This window comes from Balaenoptera borealis, assembly GCF_965194805.1.
Source record: "Balaenoptera borealis genome assembly, chromosome: 11".
Lineage (NCBI taxonomy): Eukaryota > Metazoa > Chordata > Mammalia > Artiodactyla > Balaenopteridae > Balaenoptera > Balaenoptera borealis.
Window position 1 is genome coordinate 29,902,012 of NC_138868.1, and position 13,847 is coordinate 29,915,858.

The 13,847-nt window shown below is 39.1% G+C and overlaps 1 long non-coding RNA gene and 1 pseudogene across 7 annotated transcripts in view; one reads left to right on the plus strand and one right to left on the minus strand.

Annotated features, from left to right (window-relative positions):
- Positions 1–10,131, plus strand: part of LOC309606544 (glyceraldehyde-3-phosphate dehydrogenase pseudogene) — a 78,350-nt pseudogene extending 68,219 nt beyond the window's left edge. The window contains exon 2 of the transcript XR_014249631.1: positions 1,665–10,131. The product of XR_014249631.1 is annotated as a glyceraldehyde-3-phosphate dehydrogenase pseudogene (transcript). The remainder of the gene's footprint in view (positions 1–1,664) is intronic.
- The window catches only part of LOC309606576, a 494,104-nt gene that overhangs the window by 315,401 nt on the left and 164,856 nt on the right, over positions 1–13,847 (minus strand). The window lies entirely within an intron of this gene.

Consider the following 13,847-nt stretch of genomic DNA (forward strand, 5'->3'; position numbering starts at 1 on the left):
ACTCAAAAACATTTCTTCAAAAATTAAATCACCCCAAGTGGCATTCCTCATTGTCTAGCATAAAATATATAAATATGCTTTTGGTAGTATAGATCTACACCTTAGGATTAAACTATCAATCAACAACATGAACCATACACATATTTATTTAATTGGTTGGTCTTTGGGTTCTTTATTTTTCTCCAAAGTAAAACTCTGGGAACATAAATCTGGTTAACTGAAAGCCTCTTTTAGTTGAATTCTATGTAAGTAAGGTTATTATTTCATGCAACCAAAGCTCATGGATTTACAAAAAGGATGAATTAGCTTTTTTCCTTCCATGTTGAATTCAATTCCTCTTCTTGAAGTATGTAATGAGCACCATTATTGCACTTTATAAGAAATCTTTCATTCAATTAACTAATGAAGAACCTCCCCTTCCTATCCCCTCTACATACCATTCCAGTCATCAGAATTTGGTTCTATAAGTATGCAAAATGCTTTTATAAATGAATTTCAAAAATTGACAAATATCTTTTTTGGTCCTCTTATATCCTAGCCATTGAAATGTATTCTGTATATCCAAAATATAGTTTTTTATAAATGTAGCACTGGGAAGGGACAGTTGGTTAAACATTTTTTCCATTTAGCCTTCATCTCACATTTAATGATTCATTCTTAGCAGTGTCAGCATTGAATATAGGAACATAAAGTTAAATTCTCTCAAAAGGTTGAACGTTTTGTCATTTCCTGAAAGACTGAAGAAAACCAAACCGAGCTAGCCACACTCACTTTCTAGGTTGATAATATTTTTACTTGTACCTGAGTCTTCAAAACCAACTGGGAACTCAGAGAAATCAAAATATTTAAAGAAATTAAAGATCCATTATCACTGTAAGTTCTTTAAGGACTTTAAGTTTTTAAAAATTTTTCAATCCAGAAAGGACTTACTCATCTCTTACAAGCATTTCTTTGGTCTATCCTAGGAAATAAAGTCAATTGAAAATACAAAAATAGTTTGTTTTATAGGTATAAGCTCTTGTGTATTGTAGCATTGTGTATAGTAGAAATAAGTGATTAAATCTAATTGTTCAAAGACTTTGGAAATGGCAACATACTCAGGTAACTAGAGGAAGCTGTGAGGCATATCCTGAAATCTTGGATATAGAGTCTCTATTTTTCATATCAAAACAGGAATATATAAAGTCAGCTTAAAGGGAGGGTTTATTCTAAGACAAAAAGTTAATTTGAAACTGAGTCTGAAGATTTTATACCAACAAACACACACACACACCTACATATACACACATGTCCGTATGTATATGTGTGTTCATCTTAGCAAGGAAAGGGGAGAAAAACATTATGGTTAAAAATGCAAGCAGTGGGCTTCCCTGGTGGCGCAGTGGTTGAGAGTCTGCCTGCCGATGCAGGGGACAGGGGTTCGAACCCTGGTCTGGGAAGATCCCACATGCCGCGGAGCGCCTGGGCCCGTGAGCCACAATTACTGAGCCTGTGCGTCTGGAGCCTGTGCTCCGCAACAAGAGAGGCCGCGATAGTGAGAGGCCTACGCACCGCGATGAAGAGTGGCCCCCGCTTGCCACAACTACAGAAAGCCCTCGCAGAGAAACAAAGACCCAACACAGCCATAAATAAAATAAATAAATAAATTAAAACAAAAATGCAAGCAGAGGGAAAAAAAAGGCAGAGAAATAAATTTCTGTGATTTCTACACATATCTAATAAATGCCAAGTCCAGAGCTTGGTATTGAAGTCACAGTGGTAAATAAGAGAGATAATGGTCCTTGACCTCATGTAACTCACTGCACATGTCTTTACCCCATCAACCTTCCCTTTAAGTATGTACCTACTTCACAGAAAAATATGCATGGAATCATTCAATTACAACTGAGACAAGTGCCCCAAAGAAGGCCTGGCTGCTAAGAGGGTTTATATATTAGTCAAATTTGACTAATCTGTATTTCAGAGGATGTTTTCTGAGAAAAATGAAATTTAGAGGAACAGTGAATGATAAATGGTAGTTGAATTGACAAACGGGGTAGAAACATTGGGTAAAACAGTATCCTTTGTCAACAGAATGGCATCTTCAAAGGCCATGATGTTGCAAGGGGTTTGCTGAGTTATAGGAACTGAAAAAAGGTAGAGTGTGTGGATCATCACACGAAGCAAGGTAGGAGTGGTAGGAAATTAGACAGAGGAGTGGTTAGGAACAAAAAACCAGATGTTATATATTAATCTAAGAGTGACGGTTTTAAACAAAGAAATGACAGCTTCCTTGGTTGACAATACTCAAATCTGGGCCATTGAGCAGGCATATTCCATGAGACCACCATTACCATTCCATAGCTAACTCCAATGGCTTGGAATCCATGAGGATCAAAATAAATAATCCATGTAAAGTGCATACATTGTCCTTAATGCATAATATTTACTCAATAAACAATAGCAACCAGAGAAATAATTGCATACGTTGCGGCAGATTGGGCTTCCTGGGAAGCCCTGAGTTGGAGATTAACATGCAAGAAGTTTATTTGAGGTCCTCAGGATCCGCACCTGGGGAGGGCAAGGGACAGGAAGGAAGCAGAGTTGGGCAGAGAGAAGTTGATTCATTTTCAGCAAATGTTGCAGCTGTCCCCACAGGGAAGCTGGGAAAGCCCTCCAGAGTTAGCTCTCCCTGCATCAAGGAGTCCGGACCTCTGGCCTCAGGGACCAACCAGTCAGGGGATACAGGCTGTTCCATCAGAGGCAGCTCTCTCTAGCCTAGGGCGATTTCTGGAGAGGGTTCGCAGTTAAGAGCTGTCAGCAGTCATACTCCCAGCAACCGGTGGCATAATTCCTTCAGTCCTGAAGAGGGACCAGTGTAGCTCACAACAGTATCCTTTACATTGGTTGAAAAGAAAGACAACATGCCTGGCATTTCTCTTTTCTCTGGATTCCTCTCCAAATTCAGTCTTCTCACCAAGGACATTTCCCACAATTTAAAAAAAGATGCTTTGTCACACTTTCACTTCATTTTCCTCCCTATTCATCACAACTATTTTTTCTTCTTTATTCCTTCCATGTATATGCTTCTGGACTTGGTTTGCTACCATAATTTACACACAATGCAGAGATTATGTGTCCTTTTCAAAAATGTGCTTTTCTTAATAGCTTCTCACCCTTTTAACCAACTTGATAAACAGCCTCAGGATATTAAAAGTGATACATTTTCACTTGGAGAGAAATATTTAAAATGTAATTTGAATAGGTAGTTAAGCATGTTTCCCTGAAGGTGTTATCATTTGATAATTTGTTATTTTAATATCAAATGTAAGTCCTTGACATGGCCTGCCCTTTCCCGAGGAGACACATAAAAATAACGTGTATCTGAGCAATTTCCTAGCTGAAGCAGGTTTTATTTTGTGCCCCCAATTATAATTATCTTTACTGCATTGTAAAGAATGTGTTGTACAACAAATTCTCTATTAACAATCACAATGTGTACAAATTATCTTCATCTCAGAACATCTCAAGGGGCCAGGCTGTTTGTGTATGATAACAGCTCATTGAGATCCAAATTACGGAAAATTAAAAGAAATGAATAGGAAAAATACTGCTATTTTACCATCAGTTTTTAAAATGTATGTGTTGCAATTCAAATGTAAAGTAGGCTGTTTGAAAGAATCTAGTCAGATGAAGAAGGAGGAGGGGGGGAAGAAAGAGAAGAAGGAGGAGGGAAGGAATAGTACCAAGGGAAGTATGAGTAGAAGTATCCTGATTTTTCGTCTCAGAAAAGAGAATTAGTGAATTAGAAAAATAAATAAATAAAGACCCTTTTATGCTATTAACAATTGGATAAATAAGATTTAAATTTTTAAAAATACATGAATAAACTGTAATACTTTTAGTATTCTAAAATTTAATTTTTAATGAACTACAAGTTTTAAATACTGACACTAAAGTCTTTGCAGGTGAGGAAATCAACTCTTGATATTTAAGACACTGAGCTTCTAAGGTCCCCCTTCACTCATAATAAAGACATTAATTTCAATTTCCTTCTCAATTAACAAGGCCTTTATTTTTACACTAAATTTAAAGGTTAGAGTAAAATGACTGGATTTCACATATAACTAGGAAAGGATAGGTAAATCAGATAAGTAACTTTGAGAAGTTACATGATGAGCTAAAGGCTATGTGAGTTGGAAAATTCCAATATAGGAAACAGAGAAATGTGGAGGAATGCTTACTAGTATTGTGCCAATCACTTTTCAGGGCCCAGGGAATACAGTAATAAGATTTTCAAAAAATGAGCATGACATGAGAATGAGGCTAATGAGAAGAGGCAATACAGACAAACAGGTCTCTAAGTGTACTTTTTTTTTACAAGGTGGAAAAACAAACAGCAGATAAATGATATGTTTTTCAGTGCTCAGGAAAATGAAGAGATGTTTTGGGAGGAAAATTATGTATGAGGCAAGATTCTTTCATTCGTAAGAGATAGGAAACCTTCCATCTCCACACGTTTAAACAAAAACAGGCCTTTAATACATTATGTAGCTCAAGATTCTTAGAAATAAGTGGCTTTAGGAGCAGCTGAATCCAGGTACTCAAAAGTCCTTATCAAGACTAAGACTTGCTCTCTTCATCTCTTGGCTATGCTTTGCTCTGTGTGGGCTTCTTTCTTAGCCTTCATACTTCCTCTTGCTGGCAAAATAGATGTCAAGGCTTTTAATTTGCATTATACTCTCTTGGCAACTGCATGAGAAAGAACATTGCTTTTCTGTTCTTTTTATCAGAAGGCCCCAGTACTAGCTCTAAATGGACCAACGTGGATTAGTGTTCATCCCTAGGCAGAGGGAAGCCATTCCTGTGTGCAATGTTCATCCGGATCCCATAAACTGAGAGAATGGGAAAGTAGTACTTTCTCAAGGAAAAACCAGGGTGCAATAATCAGAAAATGGGACCAAAAGAGTATCTGTTTACTACCAAAGGTAAGAATAAAATAATTAAATCTGAATTCAGTGAACCCTATTTGGGAAGAAAGGGAGGTAAACATTAAGTACCACCTTTCCTAGCATTGACTCTATTCACTTTCACTCAGAAAAACTAGACTCAGATTTTTAGAAGGGAAGAAGTGTGCCTAGAAAAATATTTCTTCTCTTTTTTTCTTTCCTTTCTAACCAATCTGCAGATAAGTCTGGTAGATAATGCATGCTGATACTTTGTATTTTGTATTTGATGCTTTAGTTGATTGTATCAAAATTTTAAACTTCCAAGCAATGACACTGAGTGGCATTATACTTGCCTCCAACCTATAAGCTGTGGAGGACGGGAAGCAAGCAGAGGGGCAAAGGAGGTTACAATGAAAGCAGCTCTTTTGCCCCTTTCCTGTTTGCCCATTTCTGTTCCCCTCTAACCTTAAAAGGACCTAATTAAGGAATGAGATCACTAAGCAATTGAAACTAACTCCCGACTTATGCTCTCCTGAATGCACACCATGCCTTGTCTAACCTGTTGATTCTTTTCCTAGATAAAAAGAAGACTAGTTCTCTCCCCCCAGTAGCCCCCCTAAGCAATCCTGCAGGCAGATCACTCAGGCAAGATAACATCTGAAGAGAAAACCAGTCTGCACTCAATGGAGATGTAGAACCCAATCTCCTGCCTTGATGATTCACTGAGATTCTTCCCCTCCCCCCCCCGCCCCCTCCCCCCGCATTTTTCCCTTTAAAAACTGTCATGACCGAGGAGAATCTTTGGAGCTGGTCTCTGGACACAAGTCCACCGTCTCCCCAGATTGCCAGCTTTTCTGATTAAAGCACCTTTCTTTTCTACAGACACTTGTGTCTAGAATTATTGGCATGTGAGCAGTGAGCAGCTGAACCTACGTTCGGTGGTTACAAGACACAAAGAGCATAAAAATGAGGGTAATTGCAATTATCCTGAACTCCAGGCCACCTGAAAGGATAAGGGAAGAAAAGAAACAAAAACAAAAACAAAAGCACACAGTCTAATGTGCAAGAGAAAGTCATCATAATCCTTTCTTATGATAACTTTAATTAATGGCTTTGTGGGGTTGTAATTTTATTTTTTCCCAGTTAGCTCTCTAATATGCATTTAATTTGATAAACAAAGTGTCCTACACAATGAAATACTTCTGTTACTGAGATGTCTGAGGCACCTAGCCTAGACAGAGACAGACAATGTCTCCCCCCACTAACTTGGTAAGGCTTGTTGACTTACTGCTACGTAAGGCAAAAATGTGTGATTCAGTTATGAAAAACATGAAAACATTTAAAAACAATAGTATCTTAAGGAGTAATAATAAATTAGGAACTGTTAATGAACAGGAATTTTTTATAATTATTGACCATATCTTAATTTGTATGAATATAGGTGCCTCTAAGGTAAAGTCTCACTTGACAAGCTCAGTTAGAGTGACTTTCATAAGGGCAAGGAAGAATATATTTGTCTAAACTGTATCTGGCATAATCAAATGATTAAATTGGATGTGAAAGAGAAAGGAAAAAAGTACACAGATAAACCCCTGAGACTGATTGCTATTATGGAAGACTGCAGGTCTGACATGAGAACAAAGTGTAGGTGGTGCCCAGTGATTCACTCATGAAACCAATTGAGAGCAAGCAGGGAATAACATTTATAACCTAGATGCACGGATGCCAATTTCCAGAGCAAGGGTAATAAAGTAAACTTGAAATTTTGACACGTAATGATTTCTTTTATGAACTAATAAAATTATATACATATATTCATATATTTTTATATATACATATTTTTTATGTGTTGAGAATGATCTTCAGACTGAAAAAAAAAGCATAACGAACATTATCAGTAAGAGGAACTTCCCATTATGTGTAGCTGGACGAATTATAGGAAAGCACCTGCTGAGTTAAATGAGGCTACATTTCAGGCTACTAAAAAACCTGTGTTTGAAATTATTGTGCTGTTTTCGACGGTCTTGGTGCCACAAGGCTGCAAATAAACAGTGGTTCTTATTTTTTAAAAAGGACAGTAATTAGCTACATACAAACTTTAGACCTTAAAGCCTCAGGTGAATCTCAAGCACAATTTGATAATTATTAAAGAAGTGGGGCTCTCTGCTCTTGCCTCTTTGACAGACAGTTGCATCTTCTTGTGCAATACTGGCCACATCCCTGAGACAGTCATGAAGGTCAGAGTAAATCGATTTGTCCACATTGGATGCCTGGTCACCAGGATGCTTTTAACTCTGGCAAAATGGATATTGCACATCAATGACCCCTTCACTGACCTCAGCTACATGGTCTACAGGCTCCAGTATGATTCCACCCATAGCAAGTTATGCCACAATCAGGCTGCGAATGGGAAGCTTGTCATCAATGGAAGGCCCGTCTTCATCTTCTAGGAGCAAGCTTCCACCCACATCAAATGGGGTGATGCTGGTGCTACATACGTTGTAGAATCCACTGATGTCTTCACTAACTTGGACAAGGTTGGGGCTTATGAAAGGATGGAGCCAAAAGGGTCATCCTCATCTCTGTCCCTTCTGCCGATGTCCACATGTTTGGGCATAAATCATGAGAAGTATGACAAAAACCTCAAGATTGTCAGCAATGCCTCCTCTACCACCACTGCTTGGGTGCTCTGGGCAAGGTCATCCATGATGACTTTGGCATCGTGGAGGGACTCATGGCCATGGTCTATGCCATCTCTGCCACCCAGAAGATCGCTGATGGCTCCCCCGGGAAGCTGTGGTATGATGGTTGTGGGGCTGTCCAGAAAACCATCATCCCTGCTTCTATGGGCACTGCTAAGGCTATGGGCAAGGTCACCCCTGAGCTGAATTGGAAGCTCATTGGCATGGCCTCCCAGATCCCAGATCCCAGCTCCAATGAGTCAAAAATCTAACCTGTGGTCTGGAGAAAGCCGCCAAATGTGATGACATTGAGAAAGAAGGTGGTGAAACAGGCAATAGAGGGCCCCCTAAAGGGCATCCTGGGTTACATTGAGGACAGGCTGCCTCCTGCGACTTTAACAGTGATACGCCCACTTTCACCTTTGATGCTGGGGCTGGCATTGCCCTCGGTGACTGCTTTGTCAAACACATTTCCTGTTATGACAATGGGTTTGGCTACAGCAAAAGGGTGGTGGGCTTTATGGTCCATATGGCTTCCAAGGAGTAAGAGATCCCTGGACCACCAGCCTCAGTGAAAACAAGATAAGGAAGAAAGAAGCCCTCAGTTTCTAAGGAGTCCTTGCCCCAACTCAATTCCCCAACACACTGAGAATATCCCATCCTCAACAGTTTCCATCCCAGAGCTCCTGAAGAAGAGGGAGAGGATTAGGGAGCCCTACCTGCTCATGTATCATCCATAAAGAACAATGTGCACAGTCAAAAAGAAAAGAAGAGAAAAAAAAAGAAATGGTCTGCGAACATTAGAAATGAAAGTGGAGATGAGCAGGAGCTAGGAGGAGTTTATAAAGGATGAGTCAGGTCAGACTAGCTTCATTCTCCTTTGGACAAAATTTCTAAAGAGGTGGCTTATGTTCACCTGGATTAAGCAAGGCATTTGGCACAGTCAAAACAGAAACATAACCTGGATAATCGTACAGGGAAATAGATTCATAAGTGCCTAACAACCATATCAAAGATCCTACTTACTGGACTGATTAATTCCTAGAGCACAATTTTCTATTGTTTAACAAAGGTCTCTCTTTTTTTTTCTTTCTTTCTTTTTAAAAATAGCTACCACATTTGAGCACCTACTATGTGATAGGCATTGTGCTAATCCCTCGACGTGAATTTTATCCCGACAATAACCAAAGAGATAGATATTTTTCAAATTTTACATTACCTAAATTGAAAGATTGGTCCAAGGTCACCAAGCTATAGTCAGGAAATATAAGCTTTTCAAATATGCAAATTACATGAAGCTGGAGAAAGAACAAATATGTTGGACTCTAGAATCAGGCTCTAAAAGAATCTAAACTCATTAGTACATCAGATTAAATATGAAATTCATAGGTATTTTATTTGTTAACAAGCTCATTCTGAGTCAGGAGTGTTGGTGTGGCTGCTGAGAAAATGAAAAGATTCTGAGGTCTTATTGTAGGATAAGACTATCTGAAGAAAGGGAGGTGGCATGCTTGTTTTTTTCAGTATTTTCAGTTCCAAACTCTATACACCTTAATATGGGGTGCATCGATCAGGATTTTTTTCCCTTGTTAATGACAGAGACTCCGTATGCAAGAAAGGAATTTTTTGGCTTACAGGGCTGAGAAGAGTTTTCAGGTAACCTACAAACCTGGAGAAGGAGCTGCTAGAACCTTGACTTGAGGGATGGAAAATAGGGTCTCAGAGCGAATGTCTCATCTCCGCTTGTCACTGTTCATTTTGTATGCTGGTCTTACCCTCTGTTATTTCATACAGGCCTTCACCACTGTCAGGGACCATTACTATCAAGAGTCTCGGCTTAGCTGTTCCAGTGGAAAGAGAAAGTTTCTGGCCCTATACCTCGATGGCAATCCCTGAGAAGAATTCTGTTTGGCCATGCTGTAGCCATATAGAAACCTTTGTCCTAATCACTATTGTCAGAGAGGTGGGGTAATATGGTTGGCCATGATTTTGTCATATGATCACTTTCTTGGCCAGTGGCTGCATAGGGTGTGGGGAAAAGCAGAATCTGTTACGAGAAGAAAGAGGATGAAGAGCGGGCTGAGCACATCACACTTGGTTTATTAACTTTGGACATGTTCTGAGAGGAACAGGGAAAGGGAAGAGAATTGAAACTCTGCACTACGAAGACCAGATGAAGAACCAGAGATAGTTACTCTGAAAAAAGGAAAGTTCAGACAAGACAAAAGGATTGCTAAAAAGAAAAAGTAAACAATGTCTACATTGTTCAAGGGACAGGATCTGAACATCCTCATTGGAAGAAGGATTTCATTTTTAAGATGTTTTCAACTTTATGATATTTTAACTTTCAAAGCCAAGAGCTGTCCAAGGTGTCTCTAGATGACATAGGCACTCTGTCATTTCCATTTTGAAGGCACAAGCTGTTTTACCACTTGACAGGGAAGTTGCAGATGTGTTATGAGTATCAGATGAATGGTTGGACTAAATTACTTTAAGAGAGAAGCAATGGCTAAACCTAGATTTTAAAGTCAAATATGAATATGAATCTAAGCTTTGGAACTTACTATTTATATTTACCTTCATTTTTTAAATGGAGATGGTTATTATTACCTTGCAGGACTACTGTGAGTAGTGGAGATACCCTACAGAGAATTCTTCTTCACTGATAACTCTTAATAAATTATAGTTTATGTGTATAAATATGCACACACACCACACACACACACACGTATACCCTGAGATTCTCTGACATCCTTGAAATATGGAAGCATGCCATACCCAAACCATAATAAACCCTTACATATGCACAGATTATGGCTATGCAAGTACCTGTGTGTTTGGAATGAGAGAAAGACCAAGAATGCAAGGGCAGCTGAGTGCATATAGTAAGAATGTATCAAGAAAATGTATCAAGACTGTCCACCATCTTGGAATTTACTGTCCTAGAATCCTAGCATCCCTTCGGTAGCTTTCAGAAAATTTAGATTAGGAAATAGGATCTAAACATGTATTTCATGAGGATTAAATGAGATGATAAGTGCAAAATTGCTTAGAAAAATTCCTAGTTCCCAAGGAATTTTATTACCGCTCAATAAAATTTTATTATTATTTTCAATAAAGGTTTATCATACAGTCTCCTTCTACTATAATATGAGCTTCTCAAGACACAGATCATGTCATATTAATCTTTTTCCCAAGACTTTAGTATAATGCCTGGTGCTTTCTAGGCACTTACATAAAAGACGGGAAAAAAGGAGTTGTGGTATCAAGAACTAAAAACACACAATGAGGCCACAAAATAAAAATTATGACACAAATCGGTGTGTGCATTTACATGTGCAAGCTTGGAATAGACGTGAGAGAAATGAACTCTAATTGGTAATAGAAAAGGTGAAATAAGCATGGAAAAAAAAAGAGGACCAAAAAGGGTAGAGGTTCAGAGGATAAAACTAACAGGCAGAAGTATGGCATTCTAATTCCGTATGTTTCAGAGGCTGATATCTGTGTAACTCAAATCAGAAACATATTAATAATTCCATGAAGATGTTCACTTTCTATATTATACATCTGTGTCTGATGCCTTCAGGATTTAAGTTCCCATGATCAATTTCAGTTTGATATAACATTTTCATGTTCATTATGTTTGCTTTCTAAACCAGGGCCAAACTATCACCTAGTAGGTATTTATGCCAGGCTTGATTCACTCAAATTAACTGCCTGGTTCCTATAGACATTTTGTGTTTATCACTTTTGCTCTAAAGAAGGGCTTTCCAATGTTTTCTATGCCATGGCACACATACAAAATGATAACACTTTATGTGTGGAGCCATTGAACTAATGGAAGAAGCTGTTAAGAGAATGCCCTCAGAGTTCCAGCTGCCCCAGGCCCTGCCCTGCTGCCCCCAGGTTGAGGGGAACAGTATTTCAGCAGACCTGTCACCAACTGGGGCTATGAGTGGGACGGGTCACCCCAGTTGGGAAGCTCTGCTCTCAACTCTCCCTGTAAAGAGATGGACAGAGCAGGTTTAATAGATTTGTTTATTCAATGTGTAGGGTAGTTACACTCCTAGGCAGTAAGATACATCAGTGAACAGGACAGAGTCCCTGCTCCCTAGAAAATAGGCTGCAAGTGGCTACGTGATCCAGTCAAGTCTACAAGACTCAGGGGGCCAGGGCTAGACTCTGTATCCCCAGACACAACTCACAGTAATTAATTGCCAAGGGAAGAAATGCTAGAGGGTTTATTCTATATAATTATATTTGTCATTCCACGGTGAGGAAAGTGACTGCCAAGTTCTCTAACTTAAAAGTTTGTCAATATGTGCTCTGCTAATTTGGAATGTGAGAGAAATTTTCTTGGTTCAAGTCTGAACTTGAAACTTTTCTCAGTTAATGAGTATGTTAGAAGGAAGAAAAAAAGATTGTTGGGGTCAGGACATCTCTGATACATGCAGGCTAATCTTTTTCTTGTGGGAACTTCAATATCGAATATCTACCATCATCTTTTGGTGCGGAGGGCACTCTTGCTCACGGTGGGGGAGTAGAAGGGGGAGGTGATAGACTGTCACCAGCATTGACCAGGTGAGAAAGGATCCTGCTATCACTAAGATGAGATAAGCCTAGCAGAAAGCACATTTATACTGTTTAAGAAAGTAAAATTTTAATGCAGATGATTGTTAATTACAGAAGCATCTTCAGTTTTCATTAAAGCTGGTCCCTGAGGATCTCTACTTGGGAACACTTTGTTAAATGATTTATTCAAATCACTGTATATATTTGAAAATAATAATCTGACTGCATTTATTTATTCAATGATTCAAACTTTTTCCTAATTCTTAAAGTGAGTGGTGATGAATGATAAGATTATATAATTTTTATGTATTGAAGGCCTTCTCATATACATGTGTGTGGGTCCATGCAGATGCCTGTCCCTAAAAAGCAATCATTTCTAAACATGATAACAGAGGGGCAAATGTAACTACTTTCACTGACCCTGGATTAGGTAGTTCATATTATTTCTATTACATTTTTATAAACTGTAGCAAGTCACTTGCTAGAGAGGGTCAAAGACAGGCATGAAATGTGACTCAAAGCCCTCAAACATTCCAGACTTCATAAAAATTTGGAATTTACCTAAAAATCTCCTCATTCTTCAACTTACTTTTCAAATATTTAATTGTGATTTTAGTATAGTTATGTTAACTTAGGCTTCCCGCATGTAGATTGGAATTTAATGTGTCATAAATACCTCCAAAAGCTAAGCATTTGGATTAGGTAATGATGCATATAATTTTACTAATTAAGCACATTTTGGGTTTAATGTTAGATTAAAGTGTTAAGGGCTTCCCTGGTGGCGCAGCGCTTAAGAATCCGCCTGTCAATTCAGGGGACATGGGTTCAAGCCCTGGTCTGGGAAATCCCACATGCCGTGGAGCAACTAAGCCCATGCGCCACAACTGCTGAGCCTGTGTACCGCAACTACTGCGCCCACGCACCCTACAGACCGTGCTCTGCAACAAGAGAAGTCACCACAATGAGAAGCCCACGCACCACAACGAAGAGTAGCCCTCACTTGCCACAACTAGAGAAAGCCCGCGTGCAGCAACGAAGACCCAACACAGCCCAAAATTAAAAAAAAGTAAAGTGTTAAACTGCACAGAAGAACAGAATATCAAACCTGTGAAAAATCCACAATGACAAAGGGAGTTGAAGGATGGCCATTTGGGATTTTTGCGTAACCTTAAAAATAGGGTCCATTTGTTTTGAAGCAAGAGTAAAGTTCTATCTGCTACATGGAAGGAGAACAGGATGGTTAGTTTTTGAGTGTCTGCAATGAGCCAAGACATGCTGTCAGGATCTCCACCAGTGCCTCTCAAATTATACTGTGCATCTCAAATCACCTGGGGACCTTGTTACAATGCAGATTATGATCCAGAAGGTCTGGGGAATAAGAGACAACTTGACTTGGGCTGTGCACTCAAAGCTTTTCTCAATAAGCTCCCACTCAGTGCTGATGCTGATGGTCCTCCAGACATACACTTGGAGCAGCAAGCTTCTCCATGACATATGGTAGCATCTTCATCTTACACATGAGTAGAGGTTGGCAGGAAGGCATAGTGCTTAGAGCAACATCTCTCAATTCTGCAGAATATTCAAACTCATAGTGGGGTTGATTTTAAAACAGCAGCTGTTTCTCTTATCCAGTATATTTGCACAGCGCTAGAAGTCAATGAGCTGA